At 38.1% G+C, this 21,001-nt stretch overlaps 1 long non-coding RNA gene and 1 other non-coding gene across 7 annotated transcripts; one reads left to right on the top strand and one right to left on the bottom strand.

The window, feature by feature from the left end:
* Positions 1-1,552: 1,552 nt before the first annotated feature.
* On the bottom strand, positions 1,553-1,745 carry LOC142348852 (small nucleolar RNA U3). Its single transcript, XR_012760782.1, has one exon. It is a non-coding gene; the product is annotated as a small nucleolar RNA U3 (small nucleolar RNA).
* A 1,180-nt stretch (positions 1,746-2,925) lies between these two features.
* LOC142348624 (uncharacterized) lies at positions 2,926-9,337 on the top strand. Of its 6 annotated transcripts, none has more exons than XR_012760762.1 (3): positions 2,926-3,004; positions 4,392-4,646; positions 8,637-9,337. It is a non-coding gene; the product is annotated as an uncharacterized LOC142348624 (long non-coding RNA). The 6 variants fall into 6 exon arrangements; XR_012760761.1 differs by having other exon boundaries at positions 2,926-3,040; positions 4,395-4,646; XR_012760760.1 differs by having other exon boundaries at positions 2,932-3,040.
* The last annotated feature ends 11,664 nt before the right edge of the window (positions 9,338-21,001 follow it).

Genomic DNA, 21,001 nt, shown 5'->3' with positions numbered 1-21,001 from the left:
TCCATTTTTCTTTTGCAAAGAAGATTGTTTCGTATCCTATTAAATGTATGTAATTATATGTATTTGGTTTTTTGGGCACAAACGGAAAGATCCGCAACCTCGGATTGCCACCCCCACCCCCAGCAAAAATGGGGGCTATTCTTGAATAGAATTTAGCGAGCGATTTATTAACCAATAAGATAAGAGTAATAACTTTCCACATACTCTCATACTGGGGCTAGGGGTATTAGCCGACACACAAATTAGAAGACACGCCAATGTGGCCGACAGATTTCATCAAAACGACGTGAAAATGACCGAAATCGGAACTGTATATTTTAAGTAGTGTTATTAGAAGCTTCGACTTAATTATGTTCGGCCGTAATAATTTGTTCGGTTGTGATAGATTCATATCAAGTCCCACGGGCCGCTGAGGCATGGCCAAATTAGCTAGCAGTAATAGCCAAATATTGTTTGTTTTGAAACTAAAGGGACGCTACTTGACCCAATTAGCGCGCGGGTATTATCATGAGCTGTGGTTTTCGAGTAGCCATATTTTGCTTAAGTGTCGGCTAAACAAGGCGTGTCGGCTAATTTGTATGTCGGCCAATTGACCGGCCACGTCTCATACTATGTTAAACTTAAATAGCATAAAATACGCCATGCTATCACAACTAGCCGAATTGGAATACAAAGAGAAAAGAGTTTTCGATAACCGACCCGCGATTTCCGGATTACATCCCACAGCGTGTGAGAGGCATGGCCGTGAACAGCGGTCCGCAATTGCACTTAAACTGATATTCGGCTATCTAGACTGTAGGCCAAGTAATATTGTGGTAAAGTATAGCACACAAGGGGGCGATTCTCTACTAGGTACCAAGGGGGGGGGGGGGGGGAGGGGTGGGGCAATTGTTGAAAAGATCCGCAACCTGTAATACAATCCTACGAACTACATAAATCGCCTTTCAGGTTGCCACCATGACTGACGCTTAAAATTCTCTCTCTCTAAACCCTTTCGTAATTTCTCTTATCTGTCGATCTATCAAGTTTGGTAGTTCGCAATTTTCACTCCGCCTCCCGTCGGAGAAGAAGTCACAAAAACTGGCTCGACTATGATCAGACTTTCGCGCTCGACCATGATCAGACTGCGTATCTAGCGGCGGGATAAGGTATATATCAAATGTAAGCGGTACCGTTGATTATTTCACACACTATAATTTCCTTTGAAACGCTATACGGGGGAATATAACGAGGATAATTGGCATCATTGTATTGGATAACACAAATATTTACATCAAGTAGTGAACAAAAATATGCCACATAGCTGCGCTGAAAAGAATAAATTATAATGATGACGAGTAGAACTACGATTGGGAAATACTTCTATTGAACGTACAATGAAGGTCGTTTCCTCTCTACAGTATTAAATATCGTCGCTTTAAATGAGTTATGCAGCTGTTGTTGGATACTACATTAATTTCTAATACGAAATGACCCTTTTGTTACTGCGTGTTAACTTTAATAACTTCAAAGACAGCAATCACCCCTACTATAAGTGTTCTATATTAAAAAGAGCTCTCAGATAGAGTTAACTCCATTTTCCCCGAAAGGCAAGCAATCATTGACACAAGAGAAGTCAAACTTCACTTGCACTCTCATGCTAAAGAGACACTCCATCTGTCATCATCGAGCTGACAACAATTGTCAAATTTGCCTCGGAAGGCGAAGATACATACTCAAGAAATGATCCCTGAAAATATGATCTTAACTTCTTATTGGCGCGGCTAGGCGCTTTCTCAGACTTTGATTATTAATGTGAAGCCGCTTAATTTTTTCCGTTGATTAAATGCAGATAAATTATTTAGAAGCTTTTATTACCTCATTTAATGCGCATTAACAGCATAATAGGTACAGCACTCCATAATTAATTACATTTAACACCACCAGAATACAACAGTAGTGTTCTATAAACAGTAAAAGCTTTGTGAATACGTTATACGGCAAAAGTAGATAAATTAAAACATGCAATTCTTTGCTATCCTTAAACATTGTATAATGCTGGTCGTCTCTTTTAGCATAAGCATTATTTGGCCGAAAGAGATCTTTATATATTGTGCTTATGAAACGGTGGCCCGGAGATTGGAGATGACCATACAATTCTTTCAATTGAGAGAAAACCAAATATAAATTAGAATCCCCAAGTACCAGATCTTTTCAACAATCCTCCCTTTGGTAACCAGTAAACAATCTCCTCCCCTATCGTAGCCATACTTATTCGAAAAAGATCCGCGAATTCTCTTCTCTGATTGGCCAATAATTTGAAATTGCTCTTTAATTCCAGTCAATTGTTACGTGACAATTTACCCAATTCCATTTTACCCAGTGCCATACTACCAATTTACACAAATGCCCTTTGATCCCGTTCAATGATCTGACAAATTAGCAAGTTGATTACAATATAATCCGATATTCGGTCGGAATAGTTTTGTATCAAGTCACACGGGCGATTCTATTATACAGTCGGCTAGTCGTTCTGAAACGACAGGTTGGGTATAATGGCATTGGGTAAATTGTCCTGATTCAACAATCCCCCTTTTGCAATTATCGCCTTTTGCCATCCCAATACTATTTGAGGACACACGCAAATTTTACAAATTGTACTTACAATAACATAAAGATCGCATTGATTTCCGGATCTATTCTGCCCCCCCCCCCCCCCTTGTTTTTATGAACCCCAGTTAAATTATATGTTATATAGCACGTTACTATGTAAGAAAATAGCACGTGTGCCTGGGGGTCATAAAATAATTTATGCTCACTAAGCTTTGGGGGGGGGGGGGGGGGGATAGAATAGATCCTGATTTCCTTAATAAAGACGTAAAGACGTATTCGTAAACGCTGAGCGCCTAAAAAAGCCGCAGATCTATCTGCTAATTGAAATATCAAAGATAATTGAGTTCAAAATTCTCACGTGCTTCATTGTATTTCAACTGTGAAGCAGAAGCACAATTGCTATCAACAATCAGTGGATAACTTCCTACAGAAATCTTTCTGCATCTTGGTTGGGATCTTTTCTACTAGCGCCCCCCCCCCCCGCGCTTAGTTTGGCAACCCCCCTCCATTTATATATGTTTAAACATACTGTGGGAAAGACTGTTAAACATACTGTGGGTTAAACATAGTGTGGTTTAAACACATAATGGGAAAGACCCAAAAAAAGTATTGTATTATATCATTTTTGGTGTTATCGGCTAATAAGGACTCAGTTTTTAATTTTATAAGGAAGCCATTCTATAAAACTGCCTTCAAAGTACCTAGACACTCTCGGATCTATTCTGTCCCCCCCCCCCCCCCAGTGTTTTTTTTACTTTTTTACGCCCCCCAGTTACAAATTTTGGATCTTTTCAACAATTGCCCCCCTTTTGCAAAAGGGGTGGCTATTCTTGAATAGAATTTCAGCTAGCCATTTATTAACCAATCAGAGACGACTAATAACTTTCCACGCATGCACATACTATGTTAAATTGAATAGAATAAAATACACCGTGGTATGGCAACTAGCCGATTCGGAATACAAAGCGAAAAGAATTTCCGACTAGCGGGGTCGGTGGGCGCGCTTCGCCGCGATAACCGACCCGCGATTTCCGGATTACATCCCACAGCGCATGAGAGGCATGGCCATGAACAGCGGTCCGCAATTGCGCTTAAACTATTATTTCGGCTATATAAACTGTAGGCCAAGTAATATCGTGGTAAAGTATAGCACAGAAGGGGAGGCGATTCTCTACTAGGTACCAAAGGGGGGGGGGGGGGGGCAATTGTTGAAAAGATCCCAAATTTTATGTTGTGATAGCACATTATGTAACAAAATAGCAACAAACCAGAATAGATCCACACCACACACTCTTGTTTCAATAATAATAATAATAATAATAATTATCAATTAAATGCAAATATGGCTCTTAAAATTAGCGAATACTTAGATTTTGGGGGTGCTAAATTAACGGCTATATAGGGCTGGGGGGGGGGGGGGGGGGGGGGGGTAGCAGAAAAGACTCCTTTGTTGCCTGGAAAATTCAAGAATAGATTTATTAAGTGATGTATGAATGTATGTAAATATTCTGTTTCGGGGTGTTTCCCCTTAAAGCTCCCTCGCCCCTTAGTACCCTCGCCCCTTAGTGGTCAGATAACCTATAGAATCATGGTAAACATACCATAATGGGGGCTAAAATGGGAAAGACCCCTGTTTCGGACTCCCCGCTCCACCCCCCGCTTCGCGGGAAAAAACTTTGGGTCTCACTCAATATACTGCTCATCAGCATAGTGCCCATATAACAAACGCGCCATAATGGGAAATGTCCTGCTTTGTTCTTAGAACTATTCAAGATGCAGAACTAACTTCGGTAACTAAGAAGCTTGTTTCGCATTTGGAAACTCTGAAAAAGAACGTACACGTTTCCTGGACTGGGCTGTTTATTTGATATAAGACTAAGATGGCTAGTGAGGAGATTTCGGCCCTGAAAAAAGGCAACAAAGCTTGCAGTGTTAACTGGTTCATCATTGGAGCCGTAATTTGCGTGACAGTCACAGTGGTCCTCATTCTCATTCTAATCTAATTATTGACACAGTGAAGGCATTTTACAAACAATTTTCCAAATTTACACCAAGTAAGTCAAAGTAGAGACTGCATGTATTTTGGCACATATTTAGCAATTTTTACCCAGTGAGGTCCCAGACCCCAAGTTGATACGTCCAGATCGAATTGAACGTGTTAGGGGGTCTACGCAGGTGCAACTACTGTGAAAATGGACCAGTACTGGATTCGAACCAGCATCTCTTACTTGCAAGCCTAGTGTGCTACCCATTTACACCAACTGGTCTTAAGCTCTCGAACTTGGGCATCTCTTATAACCCGTTCTCACGTTCTTTCTTGTTCCTTATAACTGCTTCTTATAACTGGCCAAGTATACGTTGAACAAGTAGAGCTTCTTGTCAAGCTAGGTCAAGCTTATCTTATGCACAATTTACATTAGGTTGTTCTCTCAACCTTCTAACAGAACGCAACTGGGGGCGTCGTGCGTTCAAAATTACACGGTCTGGAATAAAATGAACGCACGAATAGCAAAAACGATTTCTGTTTTACAGTCTAAATCCACTGGGACTCCATAGCAAGTTTGATGTGTGAAATAATTCTTTCACCCGATTGAATAAGATTGAAGTTTACAATTTAGAATTCACTTATAGAATATAATTAGGCGGTAATGCGCTTATATAATTTCAAATTTCTTGGATCTATTCTGTTTCGCCCCCCCCCCCCCCCCCCAGTATTTTTTATGACCCCCAGTATCAAATTGTGTTGTTATATAGCACGTTACTATGTAAGAAAATAGCACGTGCGCCTGGGGGTCATAAAAGATTTATGCCTACTAAGCTGGGGGGGGGGGGGGGGGGGGGGGGGGCAGAACAGATCCAATTTCTTGACTGTTTCTTGGGCTAGATATTACAAAAACATTTGTTGTTCTTCAATTGTTCTTCAAGCCCCACAAATTTTTTTTTTACGTCACGTGAACGCATGAAAACCTGAGATCAATTATTTTTCGGCCCTCCAGTGTTTTTATGACCTACAAATTATATGTTATATAGCACTCTACTCTGTAAGAAAATTGCACGTGCGCCTGGGGGTCATAAAAGATTCATGCTCACAAAGCTGGGGGGGGGCAAAACAGAATAGGTACAATTTTGGTTTGGAACGCACGTAAATCATTGGAACGCACGTATATAGGCAATTTTGAACACATGGAAACCTAGACATAGGGCCTTTGGTTCTTTTCCGTTTGTGCTCCCTCCAAATTAGCGGGCGCATATTATTTGCACCGCCCAGACGCACGTGCTATAATTTTACATAATGATCTACTATGTAACGGCACGTGCTCTGTAACTGGCGGCACATAACGTACTGAGGGGCAGAAACGGAAAAGATCCGGGATTTTTGATAGCATAATGGTCTGGACATGAACGCACATATTTTCAGTTTTGGAGCGCACAAATTCTGGATTGGAACGGATGAAAACTGACATAGGCAATTTTCAACGCACGAAACTCTGGATATGGGTACTTTCTGTCTGGGAATGTTTCGGAAGGTCTTGACATATCGACTTTTGGTCTGGCGCATAAACCTAGGTAACAATTCTGGAAAAGGATCTTTTCCGTTTTGTGAACCCACTCAGCTCAGTTGGTGCGTATTATTTGCAACCCCGGACGCACGTGCCATATTTTTACTTTGTTATTTACACAGTAAGGGCACATGCTCTGTAAGCAGGGTGTGCATAACGTACTGGGGGTGTTTCAAGTACGGAAAAGATCTAAATCATTGTTTGAATCTATTTTTCCGCGCCAGTGTATCTCTTTGACCCCAAATAAAACAAAATAATCTGCTCCTCCCTTGTTTTGTATGCACCCGGTTTTAACTTATGAGTTGCTGTACAGCACCTTGCTATGTATAAATTGGCACGTGCCGCTAGGGGATGTAGAAACTATTTGCCCACTAAAAATCCGCAATTTGATTGTTGTCGTATAGAAAATCCCGAATTGAAAAATCGCACTTGCTCCTGTAGGGTGGCGTGAAAGTTACATATCTACTTAGCTGGGTGTGGGGTTTAGGAAAGAAACAATAGGTTTATTTTTAACGGTCTGTTTTTAATCGTCTAGGTCTAGATAGAGTCTTGTTAACATCATTAAATCACAATGGGTGTGGTAGGACCAACCAATATTTGTAGCCATAAAAGTGAGAAAGATGCGAAAAGAGCAAAAATCAAGTTTCATTACAAAATTTGCGTCTTTCCTATTAAAACCTCTCCAGCTTAGTGGTCAGATAACCTATAGCCCCCCCCCAATCAAAATTAATATATCATAATGGTAGAGCTATATTTTCAGGGGGGTCTATAGTCGGAAAGAACGCAAAGTTTTAAAACAATAAATAGAGTTACAATTTTTCATTTTCTGTATCTTTTTTTCTTAACTCAATTCACGATTTTAATCGGGTTTGATGAGTTCAGTATATTGAGGTGCTTTTTCCTACGTTAGTTACATTTTCTTGCGAGCAACCCTAACGGCTGATTACATTCTTAAAATTTTTGAGGCAACTTTTAATGTATTTGAATGTGAGGTCAATTACGATTACGACCATTTTAAAGTCCAACACAGAAATTGAAGGTCTTAATGACGAAATACATGAAACGTGATGACGCCCGCCTAGCCCAGAAAAACATTTGAAAGAATCTTTTTACTGAATTGAAAATTTTATTTAGACCTGAATTGCGGAGACTCTGGAGCTCTAAAATATCTTGTGAATGGAAGCATCTGTGCGGTTGAAAAACGAAGAAGGCAGATAAGTGAAGATATTGACAAAATCATGAATTCATTTACTAATTTCTATAGAAAACTGTATGCGAAAGGAAATCAGACACCAGATGGAACAGAAATTATCAAAAGAATTAAGATTTTGTCAATATCCTCATTTATCTGCCCTTTTTTTCAATTTCACTGATTCTGTCATTCAAGATAAAATTGTTGCAAGTTATTTACGAGTTTCTGAGTCTCCGCAATCCAGGTCTAAATAAAACTTATTATTGAGAAAAGAAGATATTTTAAAAATTTTTTCTGGGCTAAGCGGTTGCTATCGTTTTCTATGTATTTTTTAATTTCTGTAATTTTGTCCCTTACTCTTTTGGTTGTTAACATCGGGGTCTCTGAAACGAATTTTTTAGTTTGGGCCTAAAAATTGTCATACTTGTCAATCCACACACATGCGAATACACTGAAGATTTTTTCCAATAACTTTCTTGCTTCTTGACAAGGCTATGGATAATTCACTGTGTTTTAACTTACTTTTCAAAGCTTTTTTACCTATAACATTGTTCTTGATCTGGTAGTTTTGTTTCTATTTGTAGAAAGCAAAGATTTTGTAAACGCATTGAAGCCGTTAGCTTTGTTGTATTCGTTGCTAGTTATGTAACCAATTCGTGTTTTTCTTATTCCCCTAGTGGATATTGGTTTTATGTATTTTTTTTGTTTTTTAAAAACATCAAAACATTCTATGAATTGAGTGATTTGCTAAGTTGATGATAAGCAAGCCGATAGACAACCAAGCCGAATTAAGAAATAGCCATTTAATGCCAAAAAAGTTTTCGAGATAACCGTTTAAAGATTTTACGTGGCAGGCCTGTCACGTCACGATAGCCAGCCCGCATATTAAATTTCCATATTAAATCCCACAGCGGACGAGATGCATGACACGGTCAGCTTCGCACTGGAGCTCGAAATCACTAGATCGCTAAAAAAAACGTAACTTTTGTTCCTGCGTAATCGAAGCGGAACAGCATTAGGCCTGTTCTCTGCTGTCCCTCTTCTTATTATTCCCACATTTCAGACTATTCTTTTTATCAGCAGCATGGTGATATGGTCACTTTTTTTTGGTGAATATGGCCACTTTTTGCGTCTGAAACTTTCACATGGTACCATTATTGCAGCCAACATTGGTCAGGCTATGGTCAACCTGAAGCTATGGTTAAGTAAGAGCTCATCCTCACATAGACAGCTTCACGGAGGTGGGGGATTGAACTCTCAACCTACTTTGAAAATAATTTTTGTTTTTTTAGCTTGTTGGGGCTATCAACGCGGCCAGTTTTGCCCAAACGATCTGCAAAGTCACCTACACTTACAATGTGAACGAATATTCAGATTTCCACAAAATCAATGGCCAATTCATACGTAACCTTGTCGACAATTCAACAACAACACAAATTTGCGAAGACGACAAAATTGAAAATCCTCTTTCAATTTGTTTAACTCAACTTAGCGTTTTTAGATCAGAAAATTGCCGAACAAATATTTCCGAATCAGTTTTGCCATTAAATATCTCAATTTTGAGTTTCGGTCAAATTTTATTCAATTTTTTGCCGTACAATTTGACGAAGTTTTGTTTTCTGCAAGATATCATTTTTCTTCTAATCGGGAATCGGATAACTGCACAGATAGAAGCCCTCAAGCGAGAGTTGCTGAACGTATCAATGGCTAGAAAATTGGTTCAACTGGTCACCAATTTCATTTGGCCGAATTCAAAATTGGTCGAACTTGACGATCAAGAGAGAAAATTAGAGGACAAAATAATGACAGAAAAGCAAACAATTCGACAATTAACACAAATTTTGCTGAAGAGTAAAGGTCAACTGTCTGAGAACAACGCAATGAAAGTTGCTTTTGAGGTGGTTTCATCGTTCAAAGATAGCACTATTAATAAACATCTGATTTTCTGTGTGCTAGATGCGATATTTAATGTAGTTTATAATTGAAGATTTTCACCAAAATCTTTGAATGCATATTTGAAGCCCGAGATATACACATTAAGAGATGGGATATTTTCCGTTTGAGCACGTGATAACGTTTACAATTAGCACGTTTACAATTAGCACGTGATAACTCTAATTCAAAACATTTTTTAATACTTTCCCATTCCTTGATTGTTTTTTTTTACACTTTTTTTAAATTTTGATATCTTTGACTTCTGAACCAATAATGGTTTGCATAGCCTAGGCTGGCCACTACAACTATAATAATGCCATTCTGATTGGGTAAAAGCCTCACTTTAATAGACGGCAGGGAGCGGGAGTGTACAGAATTTCAAAACAAGTAATTTGCCAGAGTAATTCCAGAAGTTTCTACAAATATAGCCAGAATTCAGTGGGTTTTTGGCTATTTTGAACTCCCAATTTGTCTCAGGCAAGGTTACGTGTATAAACTGACGCACCAATGCTTCAATGAAAAAATTAATTTTCCAAAGTTCCCAAACTAGAGTTATCTAGTGAACCAAAATCGATGCAGTGTTGTCTATGCACTATTCGATGAGAATGTGTGTTTGATGTTTAGGCTAAACAGTTTGCACAAGTATTGGGCAAAATGTGATTCAAAATGGTAACTTGCTTGCTAGAAATCTTAAATAAAAACCTTAGTATAACTTACGGTGACTTTTTGTAATGGTTATTGACTTATTATATAACGTTGGTAACATTATTAAAAACTGTATACGTCCACTCCGACGAAGTGATAGTGGAGCTTGATTCCTGTAAGCTCAAGCCAAAATGAAATGAGCAAGCGGCAAAAAAATTTTAGATCAACTAGATTTTGTTCTTTCTGGTAAATTTGATTTACCACAGGAGTTTTTGAAGAATTTTTTCGAAGAATACGACTTAGAGTAACTTTTGGTAATCATATAAAGCCTGCAGTTCTTTATTTCAAATCTCCTTGCATGTGTTTTGATGCTCATTGAGTTTTCACTATCCTATAAGTCTATAAGTCACTATTCTTAGAAGTCACATGCCTCGACAAGGAAAAATCTTGGGAAGACAATGACAAACATCCGCTGCCACTAACATTACTCGTGCAATTTGATGTCTTGAGCTCTGGAGCAGACTCGCGCACCAAACTGCTGGAGTTACGGTTGAGTAGTGTCTCCGTCCATTTGAAGTCTATGCCCAAGTTGAGGTCCAGACCAAATTGGCTTCTGATCAGACCGTCTCAGACAAAAGCAACCTCTGATCAGACCGACCCAGACTGAAGTGTCTTCTGATTAGACTATCGTGCGCTTGAAGCCCTTGTAGCTTAAAGTGCGCTCGAAAACCTCCTCTGATCAGATTACTGTGCGCTCGAAAGTCATCCCCTGATAGTGTGCGCTCGAAATAGCCTCTGATCAGACTGAATTGCGCTCGAAATCATCTCTGATCAGACAAAAGTGCATTCGAAATCACCTCTGATTAGCCAAAAGTGCGCTCGAAGTTACCCCTAGTTAGACTAAAGTGCGTTCAAAATTGTCTGATCAGAGAATGAGATTTTGAACATGAACAAATCCCTCAATATAGCTATAATATATTTATTTCATAAAAATCGATGTTATGAATCCTATATTCCAATAACGAAAAGCCAATTTTAAATGTATTCCTAATGAAAAACCAAAAAAGTGCCAATAAATTTATTGAGTATGCCGTTAATTTTTGTTTATAACTGAATAAATGAACTTAGACAGTTTTGCATAAAAACCTCTTTATCTAATTTGATCCAAAATCCTCTTCTTTTAACCTTTTCGCAGCTCTTGTCGCTCCCAGCTGTTTTTATCAACTTATCTCTTAAACTTCAAAATCAACAGAATGGTGCAGTGGCTAAAAGCGCGAACAAGAAATTGTTAAATGGGGTCGATGGAAGTTCAAACCCCTGCGCATTCATTGTTCTTTATTTGCATATCTTTACAATTTCTACAACATGTTTTACAAGTTACAAGGAACGGCAATTGCGTTACTCCACTGATTTAAAGATTAGAACCATAACAGTGCAATTTTGTTATTAAACTATATCTTGTTCTGTGCTACGCGCGGTTTGGTTTCAGTGGTTTTATGGTTAGGTCAGCGTAGCAGTTTTAATCAAGCACTTCTTATTTTTTGTCCGTTTTGATTTTTTTTATTCACTTTTCTTTATGAAATTAAAACAAAGTTAAATTTCACTTTTTCAGTCCTCCCTTTTCGAACAGAAAATTTTAGCATTTGTTCTCCTTAGACTGACGACTATTATATTATACGAAATAAGATTATTTGTTTTATACTACCTATCTGCTTTAATTGGTTGGAAGTTAATTGGTATTGCGATCGAAAAAGTATAAGTTGAAAATATGCGCCATCCAACATGGAACTTAGCGCGGTCAGCTAACTGGATATTAACAATTCGCGCGTGGGTTCGAGACTCAGGATGAGCCAATTTTATCCGTCTCAATTTTTCAGACAATTCCAAACTGAAAACAATGAAACTATGATGCAAAACACCTCCAAATACAGAAGAAAACTTAGTGCAGTGCAGTAATATCGATTAAAATTCTGACATCCACACAATGAGGTTCGAGTCCCACCAACGTCATCAAACTTTTAATATCCTGACATTTTTTTTTCGTTTTAATTAATTAACAGAACCTGTTACTTACCTTATGATAAAGAAAATTGCCGATCACATCATCTCCTACGAGGCTAGCCATGTATCCGATCCATTATCTTTTTGAAATGCCAAGTTCAGCCAGTAGAAGCCCTACATGGTGCTTGAAATGGCTGAGTGCACCGGAGGCAGAAGAAGTCTTTAATACAACAGGAACAGAACTCAGTTTTAACGAGAACTTTCTTCTTCAATACTTCTTTTTAAACTGAAACATTTTCTTAATATGTATTAAACTTCTTTTAACGAATGGTTGTACATAAATTGTTAATATTTATGAAAATCCTTTCTTGAGGGGACCGGAAGTTGCTATCAGCTGGACCCCTCGGTTCTGATCAACCTCATCAAGTTTTCAGATAAAGTACTGATCAGAATGCTGCTTTATTGTTGACTCTTACCAGAGACAACAAATATCATTTAAGAAAACAACTTCAAAAAAAATTAGCTCTACTTAGCCTCAGACAAGTGTGCGCTCGAATCGGCCTCTGATCAAACTAGCGTGCGCTTGAAAATGCCTCTGATCAGACCGTCCGAGACCGAAGTGACCTCTGATCAGGCAAGTTCTAGACCATTGTCCAGACAAAAGTGCGCTCGAAGCCTTTTCCAGTCATTGTAATTCTAGCGCACCGAGAACATGTGTGCGCTCGAAGATTGTCTGATCTGGGCTCAATTCGGTCTGACCACCTCGGCCTGGGTGATCCCAAAACGCTAAATATCCTATACTGAGGAACGAAATCAGTATGTGGTTGTCTAATAAGAAACTGATTGGCTGTGTATCAGACTTTGTCTGAGAAGTTCGAGCTCAAGTTTGTCAGTTGTATATACAGTTAAATTTAAGCCCCTTCATCAGACAATCTTTCTGGCTATAACTTGTGTTAATCAAGCGTTGAATAGAGACGCGCGAAGAAGAAATTAGTTTATCACGTGACTATGATTCCTGATTAAATCATATCAGAAATTCAGCCATTGTTTGCTTTACCTTGACTTCTTCTTCTATTCTTAGGGATTAAAGCTTGTATTCAGCCAAATCGGTGCTTAATCTTGAGATGCTTAGCTGTAAAAGAAATTTCTACGTTGTTCTCTGGAGGAAAAGGAAACCTAATATTGATTAATACTAAGTGACTTTTAAATAATTATTGTGTTTTTATAGGGGAGCATTGTACGGCTATAAGATAAAATAGCTTTGCTTCTCATCCTTATAGTATAACCTAATTCTTTCAGTACAGCTTTAATTAATTGGGTATTGATTCTTTGTTAGACTTCAAAATATAAAGATGAATACCTGCTGTCCTCTTTAACCTACTTAAAAAGTCCCTGAGGAACTCAAAAAATAAATGAAGCGTTTTCAGAAAGTAGGTTAAGTTAGAAAAAGAAACCCGGAGGACATCAGAGACGACCATGGACGTCACCAAAACGACTGATTCCTCGGAGTATTGACAGGCTGCGCTCTTTCCAGGAAACCATGTTGTGAAACCTCACTGAGTGTAGGGTTGCCTACTCTTAGAATACTTGGCAAGATAGTATGACCCATGTGGTATGAATAGGCGAATCAGGTAGGCTCTCCATGGTCTGCGGTAGCCGTAAGTACCAGATGACCAATGGCTTGTTAAATTGCCAGCCCTCCCTGTTGTTTGTACTTGTAGCAAAATGTTAAAACATTTTGAGGAATTTTGTGGCAATGTGAAAAGGATAGTATTCCTGTTCCTGCGTTTGAATGCAAATTCTTTTTTGGCCCCTACAAGGTGATTCTTTGGGTAAAAGATTGCTAAAATTTAAAAAAATTGAAAAGCAGTTTTCGAGAAAAGTCCTGAATCAGATATTTTGAGCACAGTCCGAGAGTGAAATTGCTCTATTTATTTCCTATCCAGCTTTTACCATAGAAATTACTTCGCGCACGCCGAACGAACATAGCAATGAACAATCAGCAACAGCAACATTTCATTAAAATTCCGATTATGTAAAACTTGAGTAACTTTTTTCGTGAAATTTCGTATAATAACGTGATCTGTGGCAATTTATACGATTATATGAGTGAACAACCAACCTCAAAGACTATCGTGGTTATTGCGTTATAGTTAATTCAAGTCGAGAGAAATTTTTAAAAAATTTTCTGAGGCAGACCTTACCTTGCTAGATATACAAATATACATAGCCAAAAGTAGCAATGGGTTGATAGCCTTAAAGTTGAGATGACAATACAATGACAATGGTGAACTGATATTATTTCTGCCAATTTCATCTGAACATTTTAAAGCTCTACAATTCCTGATAAAATCTCTAATCGTAGTGTTTTGAAGCTTTCTTAGTTGCTTTCTTTGTAATGCTTCTGACAAAAAATGTTTCAGACTTCCAAGTTTTGATTTTTTTATTACGAAAAAGCAGTAGTCTGAACTAAAATTCCTGTGAACTCAAATCTGAAGCTTATTTCTGCTCTGGAGCCATTGCAAATACTTGATCTTTACTCAGCCAGCCGTGAACGTTTTTGAGGTTCTTTATGAATACTTCGCTTTAAAAATGTAGGCATATTCACTTTTTTCCTTCATTACATTAGTGCCTTCACACACTAATCACTAGCCAAACAGTTTTTGTTCACATAAAAACCTTTAAGTTTTAAGTTGAAGATATCTATATAGTCTCTACCTCTGCAACCGCATTGAGGAACACCAGGAATGTGATAAATCCTACCTCATGAATAGTTGCTGTACATCATTTTGGTGGTTGAATTGAACTCTATCAGACGTTTTTCAGCGTTAATTGTCAAATTTGCGTTGAAGATCTGATCCACTGATGTTGGGTTGTGAAACTGATGTTTTTGAGTTGAAAGTAAAAGTTTAACCAAAGTTTTGATCAATTTAAAAAAAAGTTCAGAGCTGATGAGAGAGAAAGCTGTTTTATTTTGTTTTTCATGACACGCACCTATTAATTTGGTTGTTAGTAGTTATGGTACTGTTATACTTTATCTTATTGAATAGTTTAGGATTCGCGTTGCGAATACTTTGTCTCAAGTATGTGTTAGGAATTGCTGAGCGAATACACAAATAATTGTGTTTTACGAATTCTGATTATTGGAAACGCGGTGCGAATCCACTGCTAAGTTTAACTCAGGAATATGAAGAGCGTTTGCAGAGTAACTTGAATTCAGACTGACTAAGTGAATTTATGATTACTTATAATAAACTAGCATGAACAAAATATGAAATAATTTAGTAGACTAACGGGAATATTAATATAGGTGAATAAATAGAAGTCATAACTTTTAGTTATAAAAACGCATGATATAATTATAGATATAGAGGATAACTAATTTAGTACACATAAAGGTTTCGATATGTATTTAGGTATCCATACGTATCACATTTCCCTCGTGACAAAAAAAATTTTTAAATGTATTTAAAATTTTTTAGAATCAACACAAAACATGCAAACGAGTGGGATGAACATAACTTATCTCAAAATTGTAGAGGTACTGGAAATGTTAAATTTAAGAATAACAACGATCAAAATTTAAGTATATGCGAGGCTTAAAAGTCTGAGGACTTTCAATCGTACATGGGTTGTGTGTGCTAATGAATGTAAATTATCACCACTTGACAGACAATTACAGCACATAAAATTCTAAATGTTCAATAATTTTGGAATCGTAAAGCGAATACGCTTCAAAATTCTCAACGTGTAAACTGAATACATTACACTGAATAATTTAAGTGCACACACAGTAATAAATGGATTCGCAGGGCGAATACTTGAATGAATTTAAGACTAACAATTGAAGAGCAACTGTAATAAATTAAAAGCAAGGTTAACATTAAAATTAGATTAAAGAAGCGGGAACAAGACTAAATAAGTGATTGTAGTTTATGACAGTTTTACTGAATTTTTAGCTTAAATTTCATTTTCTGCATCCCAAACAGATAGTTCTCTTTCTTGTTCATATTCGTGATATCTAACTCTTGAATCTGGTGGCGAAACTTGGCCAATTTGAATGTCCGGTCTTGGGGGAGAGGGGATTCTTGAATGTTCGGCACTTTGAATCATGGCTACCACTGTATTCGCGATTGCTGCATCCTTCTTCTCTTTTTTCGATTTGCGTTTTTTCTGTTTGCCTGAACTAGTAGAGGTCAGAGAACTGGTTGGTGAAATATCCGCGTCTGTGAAGCCGTAAAATTGGGGCCGATTTCGTTTTCGGGTTCCTTGTTGTTTTTGCGGGTCGGAATATGTGTCTTGATTCTGCTGGTTTTGAGAAGAAGACATTTGTGGAGCGGGTACTATTGATATCAGTTGTTGTTCCTGAGCTGTCGCGTTATCATTGTCGTTGATTGAAGCTGCATTTCGACGTCGTTTGGGCTGCGGTTTTGTAGGTTTGCGTACGGTGAGGGCTGGAGAAACGTTTGAGTTGACAGAGGAAACAACTGAAGTAGTGTCTCGATGTCGTTGTCGAATTTGGGTTTCCCCTCGCTTTTGCTTTTTAATGTCGTTGCTGTGTTTGGCAATCTTTATTTCTGTTGTTTGCTCATAGGGCGCAGGACGCCTTTGTGCGTATGCCCAGAGATTAGTGGATCTTTCAGCTTTGGTGCCAAACTTTGCCATTGCCAAATCACTATCTCTGACTTTAACTGGTGATCGCCCCGGTTCGTTAATTATAGTTGTCGTGGGGGAGGATTTAGTGACGAATGATCCGGGTTTTAAAACTTTGTATAGCCCAGCGAGCTGTCTTTTCGCCCTCTTTTTGTTTGGTAGTTTTCGCGCTAGCTTCACAATTAATGACTTTTCCGTTCTCGGAATGGGGTTCGTGAGTTTGGGGTGTATTATGAACCGCGATTCCCTATTGTCGGAGTCACGATAGCGGAAGCCTGCATCTTGTTGTGCCTTGTTCATCGCTGTCTCAATTTCCAGATCACTTCTCTCAGGATTGACCCATCCAGCATCATCGAGGTAGTTGTCTACAGGAACTGTATCAGCATCTAAATAGTGATTAATACTTTTTTCATATGTTAAGTTTAAACTTGATGGACATGTGCTAATATTGCGCAAAGGAGTATTCACCAGACGACCAAAATGAGCTTCAAACGGAGTTATCTGTGTTGTTTTCTGTCTTGTTACTCGTAAGTCAGAAATTGTTTGTTTAATTGCTTTAGATGTTGAAAATGAATCTTTATTTTCAGTTTTCATACAGGATAACCGCCGTTTAATTGTCTGTATCTTTCGCTCCACTAATCCAATAGCTCTATGATCTCCGACCGGCGCGTCGAGAATGTTAATATTATTTTCATTACAGTAGTTTGTAACTTGTTTACCTACTAAACAAGTGGCTTGATCTAAACGGATTGTTCGTGGAATTCCATGAGTATAAGCGTAATCGCGGAGAAATTTTACCACATTTGTCTCATTTGCATGTTCAAAAATTCGAGCTGTCGGATACTTTGAATAACGATCAATGCATGCCAAAAAGTAAATATCTTTATCTTTATCATTTGTTATCGGACCCCCACAGTCAATTTCAATTTCTTCATTTGGTTCTTGACAAGCCTTATGCGGATACCATTTTGATTTTGGTATAACAGGTTTTAAATTCTTACCAATTTCTGTACACGGAACGCAATCTGATGCTTTGGCTAGAATCTCTCTATGCATATATGGCCACCATGCATACTGAGACAGTGAAATCATGCCCCAACTACCAGGGTGGGTCATGTGAATGGATTCCAGTACAGCTTCCTTTATTGAATTGGGCTATAGCGACGCGCTCGTCAACACACAAGCAACCGGACCTCACGTGAAGGTCCTTCCAAAACGAATGTATGTAAGGGCTGACTTCTTTACAGCGGTTCTCGTCGTCTTGGAGGACACAATCTCTGATTTCCTTTAATACTGCGTCCTTACTTGTTAGAACCGCTAGGAATGATTTTGTAAAGAGTTGATTTAAATTACTTTCAAAGATTTCCCCTTTGGACAATTCAATGTCTTGAATTTCGGGTGATGATGAAATTGGGGTATGAATGTTAGGGCTCGTGCTAGTTGTCGCTATTGGGGTTGATTGAGTGCGGAAAGTTACTTTGGGAGCATTAGCAGGAGTTGGGGGATTAGATTGAGGCACTTTTTTTTGCAGACATTATTATGTGGTTTACTTTATTTTCTGCTTTTGCGGCTAAATTACAATTAAAATTATTTGACTGGATTTGCGATGCGGATGCAGTAGTGTTTTGAATGAATTGATTTGCACGGCAAATAAAGTTAGAAATGAATTCGGAATTGTAATTGTTTACTAGTGCTCGAGTAATGAGTGGATTAATTGAGGCATTTGAATTATTCGTGCTAATTTTAGCAGGTTTGCAAAAGTGGACGCGCGTCTTGTTTACTTGTTGCTTATAATTACTGGTTATGTGCCGCTTTTGGAAAGGAATTTTATTCGCGTGACTAAATAAAGATGTAATTGCGTCGCGAATACGGGAAATTGTTGCTACCATGAATTCCTCATCGTATTGATTGAAACTTTTAGCGTTTTGATTTGGTTGTCGGGAAATATAGTCAACTAAGCCCATTCTAGTACCAGGAATATGTTCGATGTTAAAATCAAATGGTAACAAACGGTCAATCCATCGTGTTAATCTACTGTTGTAGGATTTATTAGAGCGGTGTGATTTCAAGACTGAAAGAAGTGCTCTGTGATCTGTTAAAACTGTGAAAGTCTTCCCAAATAGATAATATTTAAAATATTCAATGGCCCAAACCACCCCAAGTAATTTGAGTTAATTTATACTATAGCGTTCTTCATTGCTATTAAGAAAACGAGATGCAAAAGCTACTGTTTTCCACCCTTCACAATCTAATTGTTCAAGCGCAGCGCCTAAGCCTTGGCGGGATGCGTCGCATTTGATTCGCGTTTCCAGTGTTGGGTTAAAATGAGTATTTTCTGCAGCGTTTGCAATAACAGTTTTGGTATGTTCAAAATGTAATTGATGATTTTCATTCCAAATAAATTTTTCGTTTTTCTTTAATAAGGGCCGAAGAGGGTGGCATATTTTGGCAGGATTAGGTATAAGTTTGCTTAAATGATGAACGCTACCTACGAATGACCGTAATTGTTTCAATGTTTTTGGAGCTTTGATTTCCGCAATTGCCGCTGTTTTAGATTCTATAGGTTTAACACCACTTTGTGAGAATGTGAAGCCAAGCCAATTTATTTGATGTTTTGCGAAGTGTCATTTGGTTAAATTAATTCTAAGGTTATCCGCTTCGAGTTTTTGCAGACATTTGTACACGTATTTGAGGTGCGATTCCTTGGTGCCTTTGCTAACTACAATTATGTCATCCAGAAAACAGTATGTGTTAGTCAGCCCAACCAATGTGTAATCCATTGCCTTTTGAAACTCGGCCGGCATATCCGTAAGGCCATAAAATCCCGTTTTAAAACGATACGTACCTGTTGCTTCGCCGCAAATGATATTGAAATTACAATGACGTGCGGTATCCGGATGCAGCTTTAGTTGGCTATAGGCATATTTTAAATCGATCGTTGAAAAATAGACATTATCTCCCAGATTTGATTTATTAATATGTTGTGAAATTGAATCGATAAGACTATCTATATTTGGCATTTGATACTTGTTTTTGTGGATCGCTTTATTTAATATTTTCGAATCAAGAGCTAATTTTACAGATTTGTCCTTTTTGACCGTAATCACAATGGGAGAAATGAAGTTTTTATCCGAACATTCTTGTAGTTTTTCAATGTGTCCTTGTTCAGAAAGTTTCTTTAGCTCAGCGGATACTTTGTCTAATAAGTTTATAGGAACACGGCGGCCTTTTTGGTGTGATGGAGTATAATGTTTGTGGAATTTTGAACGAACTGTATGTACTTTGGACTTACCAATTCTGGAGATTAGGTCAAGATAATCAGTAGCAATCTGTTTTTTGATTGGGCAATATTCTTGATCTACCTGATTGATTGTTATATGATTATTTGATTGTTGTATTGAGAGTCCAAGAACTGGAAACAAATCTCTACCCAATAGAGAACGATGTCCATCCGCCACTACTTGAGTTTCTATTGGATTCGCGTACCAATTGCTGCTTTGAATTGAAGTTTGGAGAATGCCCACCGTATGAATAGGCTCATTTGAAAATGTTTTCAATTGTTTAGGATTCGCTTCGCGTATCCACTTCCATTTTGAGTCATGGGAAATGATGGAGTTCGCCAAGGATTCATTTATTATTGTGCATACGCTGCCCGAATCCACCAAAACATTTGCTGATGTATTGCCGAAAATTACAGGAAGATTGATTGCGTCCACCGAAATTGTGGAATCTGTTGAAGATACTACTGCTACACAATTATCTTCATCTGAAGAATAGTTTGACTCCAAATCAGGATCAAAATTGGCCTACATTTGATTGACATCTTCATTTTGATGATCTTTTTCTACGTTATTGACCCGCGGCTTAGGTTTTGGGTACGAACTGGGATCTTTAGGTTTGCGACAAACCTTTGCGAAGTGGTTTTCAATACAACAGTTATTGCATCCTTTTCCCCAAGCGGGACATTTATTACGGTGGTCAGAGGTCCAACTAGATCCACAGAAATGACAGGTTGTAGGCTTTTTCCGTGCTTTTGTATTCATATTGGAGAGAAGGGTAGCATTCGCGATGCGCATCCGTTGCACTTGGTTGAAGGTGACTCGGTTTTACTTGCATTCATTTTTAGTTGGTTGAGCGTACCCATCTCGATATTAATTGCTATTGCCAATGCTTTTTCCGGTCTACTGTGTCTTTAAGAAGCTTCTTTTGAATGTCTTCATTTTGCATGTTCGCGATAAAGACGTCCCGGATGATAGTGTCTCCTTTATCTCCTAGATCACAGTTTTCTGAAAGTTCTTTGAGATGTCCATAGAACTTCTCAATAGATTTTCCCTTTTGCTGTTTTCGTGTGAGGAAGAGATATCTATCGAAGGTTATATTATGGATCCGAATGAAAGTTGTATTTAGAACATCCCAAAGATCC

Source organism: Convolutriloba macropyga, chromosome 10 (assembly GCF_964194025.1).
Source record: "Convolutriloba macropyga chromosome 10, txConMacr16.3, whole genome shotgun sequence".
NCBI classification, from domain to species: Eukaryota; Metazoa; Xenacoelomorpha; order Acoela; family Convolutidae; genus Convolutriloba; species Convolutriloba macropyga.
This window is presented reverse-complemented; position numbering and strand designations above follow the sequence as displayed.